The sequence below is a fragment of the Dendropsophus ebraccatus genome, chromosome 8, assembly GCF_027789765.1.
Source record: "Dendropsophus ebraccatus isolate aDenEbr1 chromosome 8, aDenEbr1.pat, whole genome shotgun sequence".
Lineage (NCBI taxonomy): Eukaryota > Metazoa > Chordata > Amphibia > Anura > Hylidae > Dendropsophus > Dendropsophus ebraccatus.
Genome location: NC_091461.1, coordinates 42,390,090 through 42,405,704, shown reverse-complemented (window position 1 = coordinate 42,405,704; position 15,615 = coordinate 42,390,090). Strand labels below are relative to the sequence as shown.

The following is a 15,615-nucleotide window of genomic DNA, read 5'->3' as shown; positions in this document are numbered from 1 at the left end:
AAGGGGAGGAGGGAAAAACGGAAACACTAAGATCAAAATTTGCGCGGTCCACTGGGTCATTTTGGGCCTGGTCCTCAAAGGGTTAAAGAGGTACTCCGGCGCTGATAAACAAAAAACAATGAATCAATCATAAACACAGTGTTTACATTTACCATCCCTCCTGAGTCTGTCTTCGTTTGAATTTCCCTCTGTTTGCAGGTCCCTAAAGCTCCAGTTAGTGTCTTCATTTTTTCTTTGCTTCCTGGTTTGGGCTTTCCCATGATGCACTTTGTCTCCTGCGATATCTATCTGACTCTGTAAAACTGTTAGATGGCTTACATCTTGTTCAGCCAATCAGAGCTGAGCAACCTGAGTCATCTGACAAAGGGAGGCTGGCTTAAAGGACAAGTGCCATGAAAAACTTTTTCCCAGTAATTGAAGCACATTACAAAGTTATATAACTCTGTAATATGCTTCAATCACCTATCTGCCTCCATTCCCTGTCTTTTCCCCCCTCCACCCCCCACCAGGAAGTGTCCTGACTCACACAGACCTGATTACTGTCGTCACAGTCACCAGGCAGCTCCTTCTTGTGAGGATCAGTCATCAGCAGGAGGGCTGCTCTAGGTCCTGTTACATCAGCCTCCCCCTCCCCTCCTTGTCAGGTGACTCTGCTTGCTCAGCTTATCTTCTCTAGTGACATGACTCCTTCACTGAGTCCACAGCAGCAGGAGAGAGGGTATGAGGGGAGGGGGGAGCTGCCTAAGTGCCGGAGTCAGTCTGAGGGAAGATAAGCAAGTGAGATGTGACAAGTGATGGCTTGCAGTTGTTCAGCCAATGGGAGCTGAGCAAGCCTGTCACCTGACAAGGCAGGGGAGGGGGGAGGCTAGTGTAACAGGAGAAGGAGCTGAGAGAAGAGCTTGGTGACGGTGACAACAGTAATCAGGTCTGTGTGAGTCAGGACACTTCCTGGTGGGGGGTGGAGGGGGGAAAAGACAGGGAAGGGAGGCAGATAGGTGATTGAAGCATATTACAGAGTTATATAACTTTGTAATGTGCTTCAATTACTGGGAAAAAGTTTTTCATGGCACTTGTCCTTTAACAGGGCTTAGACCCGCCTCTCTCTTGTTGATGTCATTGTCACAAAATGGCTGCCACAGACCAGTCTGGGGTCAACAGTCATTAGGTAAGAATTAGATTACTTCACTTCCTGGTGGGGGGTTAAGGGGGAAAAAGATAAGGAAGGAGGGCAGATAGGTGATTGAAGCATATTACAAATTTATATAACTTTCTAATGTGTTTCAATTGCTGGGGAAAAGCTTTTTGCTGGAGCGCCCCTTTAATAACTTGTCTACCAGGTGTGTCACTTTTCTGCCTGTCGTCAGGGGAAATTTGTCTTTAGTAACAGAAAGAACAGGGCAAATTTGAGAAAATGGGTTACCATGTGCTCAGTGCTGGACAGAGAGAATAAAGAGAGAGAGACTTTTCTACCTACAATCTGTGAGCCAGTCTGCCACAGATGACCTGCACTGTTCCTCAAAGGTAAATGAAGCATTCTTCTCATCTATGATCACCCAAAATGTTCCTCACAGCTGTCCCTGTAAAAAAGAAACAGCAGAAGCTGCTACTGTTGTTGCTGGAAAGCTTAGAGGGGAAGAGGTAGAGGTAAAATTCCCTGCCCAAAACCATTGCAGAACATCTAGGCTGTGTTCACACATTGCAGTTTCATTATGTTACTGAATTATTTGCAGTACTTTATCATTTCATTGTGGTCCCACCCACACAGCACACTGTATTCTCCACCTGTAACACCACACAGCACGCTGTATTCCCAACCTGTAACACCACACAGCACACTGTATTCTCTACCTGTAACACCACACAGCACGCTGTATTCCCAACCTGTAACACCACACAGCACACTGTATTCTCTACCTGTAACACCACACAGCACACTGTATTCTCTACCTGTAACACCACACAGCACTGTATTCTCTACCTGTAACACCACACAGCACACTGTATTCTCTACCTGTAACACCACACAGCACGCTGTATTCTCTACCTGTAACACTACACAGCACGCTGTATTCTCTACCTGTAACACTACACAGCACACTGTATTCTCTACCTGTAACACCACACAGCACTGTATTCTCTACCTGTAACACCACACAGCACGCTGTATTCTCTACCTGTAACACTACACAGCACACTGTATTCTCTACCTGTAACACCACACAGCACTGTATTCTCTACCTGTAACACCACACAGCACTGTATTCTCTACCTGTAACACCACACAGCACGCTGTATTCTCTACCTGTAACACCACACAGCACGCTGTATTCTCTACCTGTAACACCACACAGCACGCTGTATTCTCTACCTGTAACACCACACAGTCAAATGTATTCTCTACCTGTAACACCACACAGCATGCTGTATTCTCTACCTGTAACACCACACTGCACACTGTATTCTCTACCTGTAACACCACACAGCATGCTGTATTCTCTACCTGTAACACCACACAGTCAAATGTATTCTCTACCTGTAACACCACACAGCATGCTGTATTCTCTACCTGTAACACCACACTGCACACTGTATTCTCTACCTGTAACACCACACAGCACGCTGTATTCTCTACCTGTAACACTACACATCACGCTGTATTCTCTACCTGTAACACTCAGGGCCGATTCTAGCTTTTCTGCCGCCTGAGGCGAAAACTGACAAAGCGCCCCCCCCCCCCCCCCCCCCCCTCAGAGCAATAGTCAGAGAGAGAAGATCCAGGACAGGCACAGTGCATCACCGCAGTGTGTATGGGACACCACTATAGATAACAGTGTGCTCTGTGCAGTGACCAGATTTTTTAGCTGTTTGAGCCATTATGGGCCCCCTGGGAGCTTCAAAAGAAACAACAATCTACAACTGCTGACCTCTGACCTCAGGAGCCAGAGAAGAGCCATAAAACGGGCTGCTCTGTTAACTCTTTCAGTACTGCAGAATGTAGAGTATTACTGTGCATCACTTACATTCTGCAATACAGAAAGAGTTAACAGCAGAGCAGAACATTACTTTTATGCCTCTTCTCCTGCTCTTGCACTGTGCTGAGGTCAGCTCGGAGGTCGGCAGTGCAGAGAAGACATAATATAGCGTCCCCGCTGCTGCTATCTTTTTCTTTTCTACAGTGTGTAAGTGATGCAGAGTATAATAACTATATCTATGTCTTATGTGATGTGAATATGAGGCTTCCAGTGCCTCCTCAGCGCTTCTCATGAGGCAACTGACAGGAAACACAGCTGGGCACTGAGCCGTAACTAGTTGTAATGATAAGGACACAGGACGCTGATGCCGCCCCCCTCAAGGGCTGTGTTATCTGCCGCCTGAGGCAAACACTTCACCTCGCCTCATGGCAGATACGGGCCTGGTAACACTACACAGCACACTGTATTCTCTATCTGTAATGCCGATATTGGAATAAAGTAAACACATTTTTGAACTTCAGTGAAGTTGCAGCAGCTGCTTCTGTCCGTTCTTGCCTGCTCAGGAGTAGACTAGAGAGGTTGGTTAGAGATGGTGAATCACTCAGGGGATTGGGGGATCCAGCCAAGCCTCCTGTGACATCACGCCCTGCCCTTTGTCAAGTCTGCATCATCAGCCTGTGCTCAGCAAACAAATTCAATGTGAGACAGAGGCATGTATTCTCTGTATCCTGAGGGGGGAGGACAGAAGGAGCAGGAGACAATGTGGATTGGCATAGAGGCTAGTTTTCTTCACTTCCTGGATGTCAATCAGCTACCATTATACACATACATCTATATAACTTTTAATAGAAAAAAGTTTCCTCTATCCAGAGTTCCCCTTTAAGCATTGTAGCTACATAGTGAATACACTATATAGCTACAGTGCTTCAGCTTTCCAGCTACTGCTGTTTCTTTTCTTCTCACAGAGTACCATACAGACTAGATGCATCAGTGACTCCATCCACCCCTAAAAGTTATGAAATATGTCAGGAGAGCCAAGGGTCCTCTCTAATGTAAGCTGCTAAAATGGTACAAGCTGTCTAAACTGTATGGCTATTTATGTGGTTTGAATTTCATTTAATCTATATTTAGGTTGACATGGTTAGTTTCCTTGTTCAAAGATATCTAGCATGAGAACATAAGTAAAAGTGTGATATGAAAGGGCTGCACGTCACAAATATTGATTTAGCCATACTAATGCTTTAGGTAATTTCCTCTGCAAACATGGCAAACTACTGCGATAGCTGAACAATGTACCTGCAACTTATATACACTTGACTTTTGAAGACTGTTATCTGGATCCTGTGCCTTACCTGTACATTACTGCATAAGGACTTTCATAATCAATTGTTACCAAGATGAAAAGAAGAGACGAAGGTGACTGGAGAAAGGGGAATGCAATAAGATGGCAGATAAGAATTGTATAATGCTGACAAAAGAATTTAGGTCAGTGAAATGAAATTAGGTCAGGAAAAGGAAGAGCAACACAAGAACAAAAGAAGAATAAAAACAGCGAGGTTCTGTTCATAGTTTAACAGTTTTATGAAGTTGTAAAACTAAGTTGCCGTGTCATGAGCGGACAGTCACTGAGTGGGACCTGAAGCTGGTACCAGAAGGCATCAGGTGGAACGCTGACTGGTAAGCATGTCTGATTTTTTTTTTTTTTTTTACTATAGCAGTAGCAAAGCTTTTTTTGATTTTACAAGGCTATGCTGTGAATAAAAATCTGCTGCAAGAATGGCATGCCAAAGACTTAAATAGTAACTTAGTATTGCAGTGGATTTCACTGTGAGCATAGTACATTCCACTCCCTTAAAGGGGTAATCCGAAAAAAATTAACTTTCCACCTAAGAGGGAAAGATCGGGGGGGTGGGAGGGGGGTTTGCGGGGGTCGCCCGACGCCACAACCTCACCCTACCGGAATCTCTGTATGGGACTCCACTGGCTCTGTTATGAATAGAGCCCTGGGTCGGCACACGACCCGCGGCTCTATTCATTTCTATGGAGTGACGGAAAGCCGACCCAGGGCTCCATTCATAATAGAGCCGGTGGGGTCCAACAGGATATTGCTGGGGGTTATTAGGTACGTATGGCTGGTTTATGGCTATTGGTATCTTTGAAATGCATTTTTATATCTATGGAATGCTTTCTACTTTGGTGCAAAAAAACATATATATATATATATATATAGATAGATAGATAGATAGATAGATAGATAGATAGATATATTATAGCTCTATTTTTCTCTATATTTGTTCACAGCCTATATCATTCCCCACTACAGATTCACTTTTACTCTCTTTTTTCAGCATCTGTAAGCTGTCCTCTAAGGATTCTCTACCCTCTGCCCACAATCTGAGTTGATGTGCCCCTTCTCAGCTACTATCTATAACACTGTCAGTTTGGCTTATCTTTCTCAGGTAAACGGTAGGAAATGTTGAATAAACACTATTTAGAAAGTTGCTTTATTCTACATTCAGGAAATGACAAATCGAATCACCTTAAAAGTTACCATAGCCTTTAAAGAGGGCTTTCGTGTAGTGGGGCTTTCCTTGAAGGGCGGGGGGGCACTGCTGTAGTATTCCCAGCAGATTGTCAATAATAAAATCTATTAGAGCCAGTTGTGTCAATGTGAGTTATTAACAACTATACACACCAAAGTTATGGTTGAAATTATCTCACCTTAGCTTTGATGTGTTCTATGTTTAATCCTTATGTAAGTTAATGTAGGTGTTAGCTCATTGATTTTGTAGTGTGGGTGGCTCCAAGCTGCCCTAAATATGTACATATGTATTGGGGTAGCAATAATTGTATGTTTGCTGACTGCACAGGAAAATTAACTAAAAGGTTTCTAATAATAATACAGCATATGCAGAACCATGTATATATAATATGTATAATTTTTAAAAATAGATTTCAAAGTGCATATTGTGAATGTATATAGTAATGTGGGTATCCTTTATGCATTACATTGCTATAAATAAGAGAATAGGTAGGTGCCCAAGGATAAAAGCTTTCTCACTATCACTGGAGTGTGATTGATAGTAAATCTTTATGTGCATATATTATTTACTCGGAAATGCCATGTTTTTCAGGGAAAGAAGAACAGGGAAACAGCAAAGAAAATGACCCAGAGTATTTCCTTTCCTTGAATGGGGTCCCAGTCCTTGAATAGAGTGAAAGTACAAAGGGGTTGCTGTGGGCGTGAAGCATGTCTACAGACCGTCATACTCGGTGTCATCTTTGGTGATCGAGTTCTCCAGTTTTACCTACAGACCAGACGTTTGATGACCCGATTGGCATGCTTTAGTAACCGTAAGATTGATGGAAAAAATAACAAATCTCCATCTCATCATGTTGTTTCTCTGAATGTGAGTATTACATTACTCTTAGCTATTTCAAAGATAAAGGGAGAAAAGGGAGCGACAAGAATGTGATATGGAATGTGATATGATCAAAAATCTGCAATTTTGCATTATTTTTTTTTTGCACAAAAAGGTGGGTGATTTGAACATTTATAATAGGATGGATTTACTTATTTTATTTAAAAAAGCATACTTTTATAGTTCCCTAAGAGACTTCTATGAGCCATACCATTATTGCTTGTAGAGATCAATGCTAGTGCATGTATTAATTATCTCCTACTTGGACTACTTGGACTACTGCAACATCCTCCTCTCTGGCCTTCCATCTAATACCCCTGCTCCCCTCCAATCTATCCTTAACTCAGCTGTGTAACAAATCTACCTCTTTACTCGCTTTGTCTCTGCCTCTCCCATCTGCCACTGCCTTCACTAGCTCTCCATTACCAACAACATCCACAACCTGTCCCCTCTGTATATCTCTAACCTGATATCCTGCTACTGTCCCTAACGCAACATCTGGTCCTCCAATGACATTTTTTTGTGCTCCTCTCTTATTCATACCTCCCACAACCACCTCCAAGATTTTGTTCTAGCCTCCCTCACACTCTGAGGCTATGTTCACACTGCGTATGAGTCCGTCCGTAGTTCGTACGCCGCCGTACATGTGCGGCTGAAACTACAGGCGTGGGAAAAATCGACATGCGGCCGGATGCGTACGAACCACGAACATACGCCCGTAGTACAGTTATTCTTCCCTAGCTTGTTTCGAAGCGATCTGAAACAGGTCATTTACTTGGAAATTTTCGTCCAGCCCAATAAAACTCACAGAACCTTTTGGATCGAAAAATTAAGTTCAATTTGGCTGAAATAAGTACTTCGTACGGGACCGCATGGAAATCCACGGCCGTGAGTTTCAACATTTCCATCCTCAAACAATGGTCTTGTTCATTTTTCACGGAGCCGTATACGATCCGGCCGTAAGCTCATACGTAGTGTGCATTGTGCGGGCGTATATCGTATACTTCCCAGCGAACGCATCAACCTCAAAACTACGTGCGTATATTCGCGGTTCGCACTACGGACGGAAACATACGCAGTGTGAACATAGCCCCCAACTCACTACCTTGATACGTCCGGCTTTCACCCTCCATCAAGACCTTTAACCCTTTGAGGACCAGGCCCAAAATGACCCAGTGGACCGCGCAAATTTTGATCTTAGTGTTTCCGTTTTTCCCTCCTCCCCTTCTAAGAGCTCTAGCACTTTCAGTTTTTTATCTACAGGCCATGTAAGGGCTTATTTGTTACAGGAATAGTTGTACTTTGTAATGGCGTCTTTCATTTTACCATAACATGTATGATGGAATTCCAAATATATTATTTATGAAGATATAAATTGGTGAAATCGCAAAAAAGAATGCAATATGGTAACGTTTGGGGGGTTCCTGTGTCTACGTTATGCACTATATGGTAACAGCGACATGATACAATTATTCTATAGGTCAGTCCGAACACAACCATATGCAGGTTACACAGATTCTCTAATGTTATATATGTATTTTTTAATGAAATCCTTTTTTTTGCCAATTAATTATAAATAAAATGGGACTATTGTGACGCTTATAACGGTTTTATTTTTTCACCTACGGGGCTGTATGGGGTGTCATTTTTTCCGCCATGATCTCTAGTTTTTATTAATACCATATTTGTGAAGATCGGACGTTTTGATCACTTTTTATTAATTTTTTTATATATATAATGTAACATAAAATCGGTAATCTGCGCACTTTTTCCCCTCTTTTCGTGTACGCCGTTCACCGTTCGCAATGACGCTTGTTATATTTTAATAGATCGGACAATTACGCACGCTACGGTATATTATATGTTTATCTATTTATTTATTTTTATATGTTTTATTTATATAATAGGATAGGGGGGTGATTTCAACTTTTATTGGGGGAGGGGTTTTGGGGTTGTGTGTTAGTGTTTTTAACTTTTTTTTTTTTACACTTTTGAAGCCCCTTTGGGGGACTTTTACATACATTACTTGGATTTCTACACTGATGAATGCTATGCCATAGGCATAGCATTGATCAGTGTTATCGGCGCTCTGCTCATTGAGCCTGCCTGTGCAGGCTTAGAGTAGCAGAGCGCCGATCGGACCGCATGGAGGCAGGTGAGAGACCTCCAGCAGTCCGTTTTACCGATCGGGACCCCCGCAGTCACACTGCGGGGGTCCCGATCGGTAAGTGACAGGGGACTCCCCCTGTCACTTACACTTAAACGCCGCGGTCGCGCCACGATCGCGGCGTTTAAGGGGTTAATGACACGCGGCAGCGCGATCGCTGCAGCGTGTCATTGCCGGTGAGGTCCCGGCTGCTCACTGCAGCCGGCCCCCACCTCCTATGAAGCGCGCTCCGCTCCGGAGCGCGCTTCATAGCGGGAATAACACCCAGGGCGTACAGTTACGCCCTAGGTCGTCTGGGGACAGACTTCCATGGCGTAACTATACGCCCTGGGTCGTCTAAGGGTTAAAAGCAACCTGAAAACCCACCTCTTTAGACTAGGCTACAACCTACAAAATTTCTGCTCCACACTTCATCTAGCTGCCCCCTTACCTACTGTCTTCTCCCCTTACATTGTAAGCCCTAAAGGACAGGGTCCTCTATCCCTATGTACCAGTCTGCCTTTTACCTTATTTATGTAATGTGTTTTGACTTTGTAATGTTAACCCTTGTTAACCCTTATCTTTTGTATAGCACTCTGGAACCAAGGGCACTTAAAATAAATAAACAAATAAATAAATATTTATCATCATCAATGCAGTATGTATGCACTGCATTGATCCATGGAATTTGTACTTTATTACTTCAGGCTGCTAAAGGCAACCTGAAGCAATTACTGAACCAGGGATCAGAAAAAAGAAGAGGCCCCATGCAGTAACTATAATGGATCAGCTCATCATGATTACATGGCGGTGAGACAATCCCTCCGCTGGACTACCAGGTGAAAGCATTAAAATGCCATTCAAGAGCTAAAAAAATCAAATGTTGTTTGTGATGTTTGGCAGAACCATTTTTGAAGGGATTATGCAGGGTTAGAAAAAAAGTACAGCTACTCTTTTACAAAAACAGCCCCACCCCCGTCTACAGGTTGTGTGTGGAATTACAAATAGTTCCATTCTTTTTAATTGAACAGGACTGAAAAACTGCACACAATCTGAATTTTTTTTGTATGTGCGCTCTTTTTTTTTTTTTTTTTAGTAAATTACAATTTTGTCGTGCTTTTTCTCTAGTTGATCTGGAAAAATAAATGAGAAGCAAGCTGATTTACGTATTTGCTATAAAGTAAAAAGGCAGGGTGAACCCTCTACATGTCTTGGCTTGAATGTTTTAGGTGCCATAATATGAGAAAGATAAAAAATGGTCTAAATATGTTTTGCAACAAACAGTTTATTAGATATATCACTTACTAATGCTGTCGGTTTTATGGGATGGTATATAAGGCTGGATGCTATATTACTCTATGTTCCAGTTCCGCCTAACACTTTTGAGAAAAGTCTTTAAATAGAACAACCATTTGTGTTATTCATAAATGTGCTGTATAGTTCAGGTCAAGAGTCATACAGAACAGTACATACACATGACTGTGCAATGCCTACATAGGTGTGGCCTTCTAGTTCATTCCACTAGACAGGTCTGACTAGATTGCTTGCTGTAGTTAATTAACAATAGATAACTTCACTTAATAATAATCGCTTTATGTTTTAAAGTAAAGACCTAATGCATAAAGAATATACACAAGGGGTATTCCAGCTGAAACTTTGCCACACTATGTACATTATATTCACATATACAGCCTGATTTCCATTTGTAATTTAATGGAGTGCCAATCTGTCGGATGACACCCTACACCATTGCACAAAGGACCCTTTGAGCTTACAAAAATGGTGTCTTTTATTATTATACTGTTCTGTCTAGTAACGGTAATCGGTAACTGGTAAGTGTCTTTTGTAATACATACTTCTTTGACTCTGAATGTTACCTTAAGGCTTCATTCACAACATGTTTTTGCCCTAGGTTTCACATAAGCATTTGTGATCCAAAAACGCAATGCAAGGCTAAGTTCATACTATGTAAAAATGACGGTCATCTTTCATATCAGCGGGCGTCATGGTGCAAATAATGTCCATTATTTAATAAATAACCGATGTTATTTGCGCAGTGATGCCCGTTATTATAAAAGACAGCCACCTTTTTGTACATAGTGTGAAACTAGCCCAGACGTGCATCCTGATGTGTTCAGAGATTAACACTGGGCAAATTAGGATATAAAATATTTGACAGTTTTTGGTGTTTTCTTTTTTCTTTTTCCTTTTTAAAGTATCCATGACACATACATTTTTTGCAATAGATTTGCAGAAGTTTGACATACACGTTTTACAGGGCTAAACAGGAAACATGACGGTTGACAGTTGATAGTTTTTAAAGCATAAATCTGAAGCACGCAAGACACAGGATGTGAATGGGGCCTTAGGCTTAGTTCCCACTAAGTTTTTTTGTTTTTGAGACTAAGTTCCCACAGTGGCAGTCGTAAATAATGATCATTATTAACAGCTGTCTTGATCAAACAATGGCCATTTTTATGGGCTTTTAAAAGGGGGTAAAAACTATCCTATAGGATCTGATTCCCATTGACATATATTATAAATAAAAATTGTATGTACTTTTTCTCGTTGTATACGAAAAACATGGATGACTTAGTTTTTGCATACAGCAAAAAACAAACAGAAAGGCTATGTTCACACTAAGTATAACAGCGTTCATTGCATAGCAACATTAGTGTTATACTGCCGGACGACGGGCAACGTTCAGCACGTTCCTGCCAACATGTCAATCCTTTGGGCGGACAGCGGGATCCACCTGAGCCTAAAATGGAGTCTATGGGATGGGCGGAGATGCGAACGGGAGTGCGTGGTGGAATCTGCAGGAACTTCTCAGCGCAGATAGTATAAATGCACCCTTACAATTGAATTGCGGGCACCGTTGGGTGTGCCCGCAATTCAATTAACCATTGACTACAATTTAAGGGTCCATTTAGACAGGAAGATTATCTGACAGATTATCAGATTATCTGCCAAAGATTTAAAGCCAAAGCTAGGAATGGATTTGAAAAGAGAAGAAATCTCAGGCCTTCCTTTATGACCTAATCTCTGTTTATAGTCTTTCTGTTTATAGTGTTTCTGGCTTTGGCTTCAAATCTTTGGCAGATAATCTGTAAATGGACCCTTAACTACGGCCACCAGCCGTACTTTACGTTGTGTGAACAGCTATTGTTCCCGGAAGCTGTTCGGCAAACAGTGTCAGGAAATAATAGGCATGTTTATTATTTTAACACCCGTTCAAAAGAATGGACGTTAAAATAACGCTTTCGGAACACAGCGGAATTGCATTGAATTTAGTGCAATGCTGCTGCTGCAGAAAAGAACGGACGCAATCATTGCAATCAGTGTCCGTTCTTTTTTTAAAAAAAGAACATAGTGTGAAATTAGCCAAACAGTGAAACATAAACAAGAAGTGTGAACCCAGCCTTAGTTCTGTGTAATGAGGAATATATTTTTTACAGTCAAAATTCTATTTACAATTTACAAAAGATTTCTATTCAGAATTTACAAAAGATCTCCGGGTTTCCCCCTACTCATAAGGCCAGGGTTCTGCTGCTTTATGTCACTAGTGACTAGTCTAGCTCTATTGCAAATATGAAAAACACAAATTGCTCAGCTCAATAGTAAAAGTTCCCAAATGAAATTTAGGACTGTAAAGGTGTTATTAACCCCTACCTAGTGCTAGAATTAATTACTCTGTTTGATCTCATGTTACAGATTCCCTTTAAACGGGTTGTCCAGGATAAGAAAAATATAGCTGCTGTCTTCCAGATCTTGTCCTCAGTTTATGGCTATGTTCACACAATGTCTTTTTATGCAAAATAATAATGGTCGTTGTTTTTAAAATACCGGCTGTTATTTTACATTGAAAGCCGTCAGTAATGTTTATAAACAATATTTACCGCCACCATTATCAAATAATGGCGGGTATTTTGCCTAAAAAATATGTAAGAACATAGCCTATGTTTGGTATTACAGCTCACTTACATTGAAGTGAATAGAGCTGTGTTTTAACACTGCACTCAACCTGAGGCAATGATGACACTGTTCTTGAATGAAAGCAGGTAGGTTTTTCTAATCCTGGATAACCTCTTTATGGCTGGCTTCAAATTGCCTTAAAGGGGTGCTCCAGTGTGGGGGCACTTTTTTGGGGGGACCGGGGAGGAGGTGGCTGAAATAAAAGACGTCCACTTACCTCCCCGGTTCCAGCGGCGGGTCCCGCCTCACGGCACTCCGGTGCCCGGCCGCTTCCTGGTGTCTGACGCCGCCCGAGACGCTACGTCTCAGGGCCGCTTAGCCACTCAGTGAAGGAGGTGTGATCCGAGTGGACTTCAAACGGATCCCGCCTCCTTCACTGAGTGGCTGAGCGGCCCTGAGACGTAGCATCTCAGGCGGCGTCAGACACCAAGAAGCGGCCGGGTACCGGGCCACCGGAGCGCCGTGATGCGGGACCCGCTGCTGGAACCGGGGAGGTAAGTGGACGTCTTTTATTTCAGCCACCCCCAAAAAAAGAGCCCCCACGCTGGAGCACCCCTTTAAGATCCTGGAAAAACACCAATGAAAACGCCAGAGGCCAGATGTTAGCTGGAGATCAATGGAAGTTTATGATTTTTTTTTTTTTGTGGTGGCGTTCAGCACACAAAAATGCTTAAACCACAAAGTCAAAATGCATTTGCATTTTTAATGGGGTTTTTTTTGCCTAAAAATGCCATACAAAAAGAGTGTGAGAGGGCACCCTAGGGAAAAAGGCATCACTCAGCTGCACTTATTGCTAATGCAAATACACTAATAGGTTATGTTCACACATAGTATTTCCGTCAGTCTTTTGGTCAGTCTTTTTTCAACCAAAACCAGGAACGGTTGGAAAACACAAAAACTGCAAATCTTTCCATTATAATATTGTCTTCATTTCCACTCCTGACTTTGGTTGAAAAATGACTGACCAAAAGACGGAAATGTGTGAACCTAGCCTTAGAATGCAGCTCTCTCTATAACACATCATCATCTCTCCCAAAATAATAATATAATAATAAAATATTATTTATTAATAATAATAAAAATAATCAACAAGGTGAATGATTTTCATTACTAAGATGTTTCAAAAATTTCTGGGACTCCCATCCATTGGGAAAATGAGGCTCCCAGACCTTCTTTCTGTCTGCTTAGGCAGTGACATTGTAAGGGTATGTTCACACTGAGCAAATGGGGCGAAATTCCGTCACAGAGAGTTCCGTCTGCTTCAGTGTCAGATGGCATCTCCATGGGAGGGCTTGCACGCCTCCACTCAACATCATTTTACATCAATAGCTACCTGAGGACCTCACTATACACTCTTGTAAGTATGGAAAGACTTGAGATTTTTTAATAGAAGTAAATTACAAATCTCTATAACTTTCTGACACCAGTTGATTTGAAAGAAAAATGTTTTCGCTGGATAACGCCTTTAAAGGGAAGAACATTGGAAGTGATGACCTCACTAGAAGATTGATACAACAATAAGGTCTCTTCATCCAATTGCATGTGAATGGGGCCGTAAGCTTTGCAGATAGATCCAGAAGAACCCAGAGAGCAGTTGGGATTGCATTCAGCCCTCAGGAGATCATTTGGAGCTTTAACAAGAAAAGTTCCTATAGAATAAAATGTTTAGAAACCGGATTATAAGGAGTCAAGAAGACAGCAGAGCGATACAGTAGCTTCTTAAGCAAGATTAAGTCAAACATTCCAGTAGTTTAGAGATGAAGCGGAGATTAGAGAAGCTTAGGAGTCATGCTAGGTGTTTCTTTTTAGTAATAGCGTTATGATAACAGTACAGAAATGGGGCTATGGCATAATAACACTTAGACCAAGCCTGAGTCAGGGTAGAAACAGCTAAGGTCAAGCAATGGATTTGCCAAGTTTAAATGCACCATTACATAATCAGGTCATACCCAAAGGGTATATGAAGTAGCTAGGGTTGAGGACCATCAGCATTGGAGCATGTCTCTAACAAGTATTGCCAAACCACAATGTGATGTGTTTTAAAGCCCCTGATTCTCATTGTAACAGTATAGTAAAATATAACGGTGCCTTGGATTACGAGCATAATTTGTTCCGGGATCGTGCTTGATCCAAATCTAGTACTTAAACCAAAGCAAATTTTCCCATAAGGAATCATATAAATGCAGAAAAATGGCTCCACACCCCAAAAATAATGATTTTGTGTTCCGAATAACAGGTAAAACAAACATTTAAAAGGTGAATATGTCATATTATAAGTTACTGTAGAGTATAGCCAAGCAGCATGTGGTGTACAATGTATAATAAGGGCATAAGAATGAAAAAACAGAAGCAGTTTGTAGATACAGGATGGAACTGCAGATCCCCATAATGCAGTAGCGTAGTACAACAGGCTAGAATAGAGAAGCAGGGATGCTGTCAGAAGTCTGTGTGGTCACATGACAGCAATGGGGAAGGTGTGTGTTCTGCATGGACCAATCAGGAAGTGAGAATCACATAGCTGTGCAGGAGGACAGTGACAGAAACTTTTCTATACAGCCGTGGGAATGGCTGAATGTAAGTGCAGTCACATTATAGCAGCAGTGTGTATAGCTGAGTGTAAGTGCAGGCACATTATAGCAGCAGTGTGACTGTCTGAGTGTAAGTGCAGGCACATTATAGCAGCAGTGTGTATAGCTGAGTGTGAGTCCAGGCACATTATAGCAGGAATGGAGAGGATGGGAAACACAAGGGCTGACAAAGACTGCAGGAAGCATGAAGGAATGAGCAGGGGAGATGTGGGCGCAGTATAGCAGCACTCTCTCCAGGGAGAGAAGGGTTACAGCTATGAAGAGATTACCTCCACAGTTCTGTCCCCTGATGCAAGCCCCAGCCTGAAGTGGATCTGCTATGATTTGGAAGGTGAGGGAGACTTCCTGTGTCAGAATACAGTGCTGTAGACCCGGCTATGCACACCCTGCCCCTTCCTCACTCCCCCATCCACCCAGTACAGGAAGCTCTTAATCCAAGTTACAATTTTGAAAAACTGTGAGCTCTTTTTGCAAAACGCTCTCAATCCAAGTTACTCTTCAACTAAGGTACC

The 15,615-nt window shown here is 42.1% G+C and overlaps 1 long non-coding RNA gene across 1 annotated transcript in view; it reads right to left on the bottom strand.

Annotated features, from left to right (window-relative positions):
* Window positions 1–1,491: 1,491 nt before the first annotated feature.
* LOC138799302 (uncharacterized) overlaps window positions 1,492–15,615 on the bottom strand; it is a 34,541-nt gene continuing 20,417 nt past the window's right edge. Inside the window, exons 2-3 of the long non-coding RNA XR_011364236.1 lie at window positions 4,325–4,392; window positions 1,492–1,577 (exon numbers count right to left, since the gene is read on the bottom strand). This is a non-coding gene — a long non-coding RNA (uncharacterized lncRNA). The remainder of the gene's footprint in view (window positions 1,578–4,324; window positions 4,393–15,615) is intronic.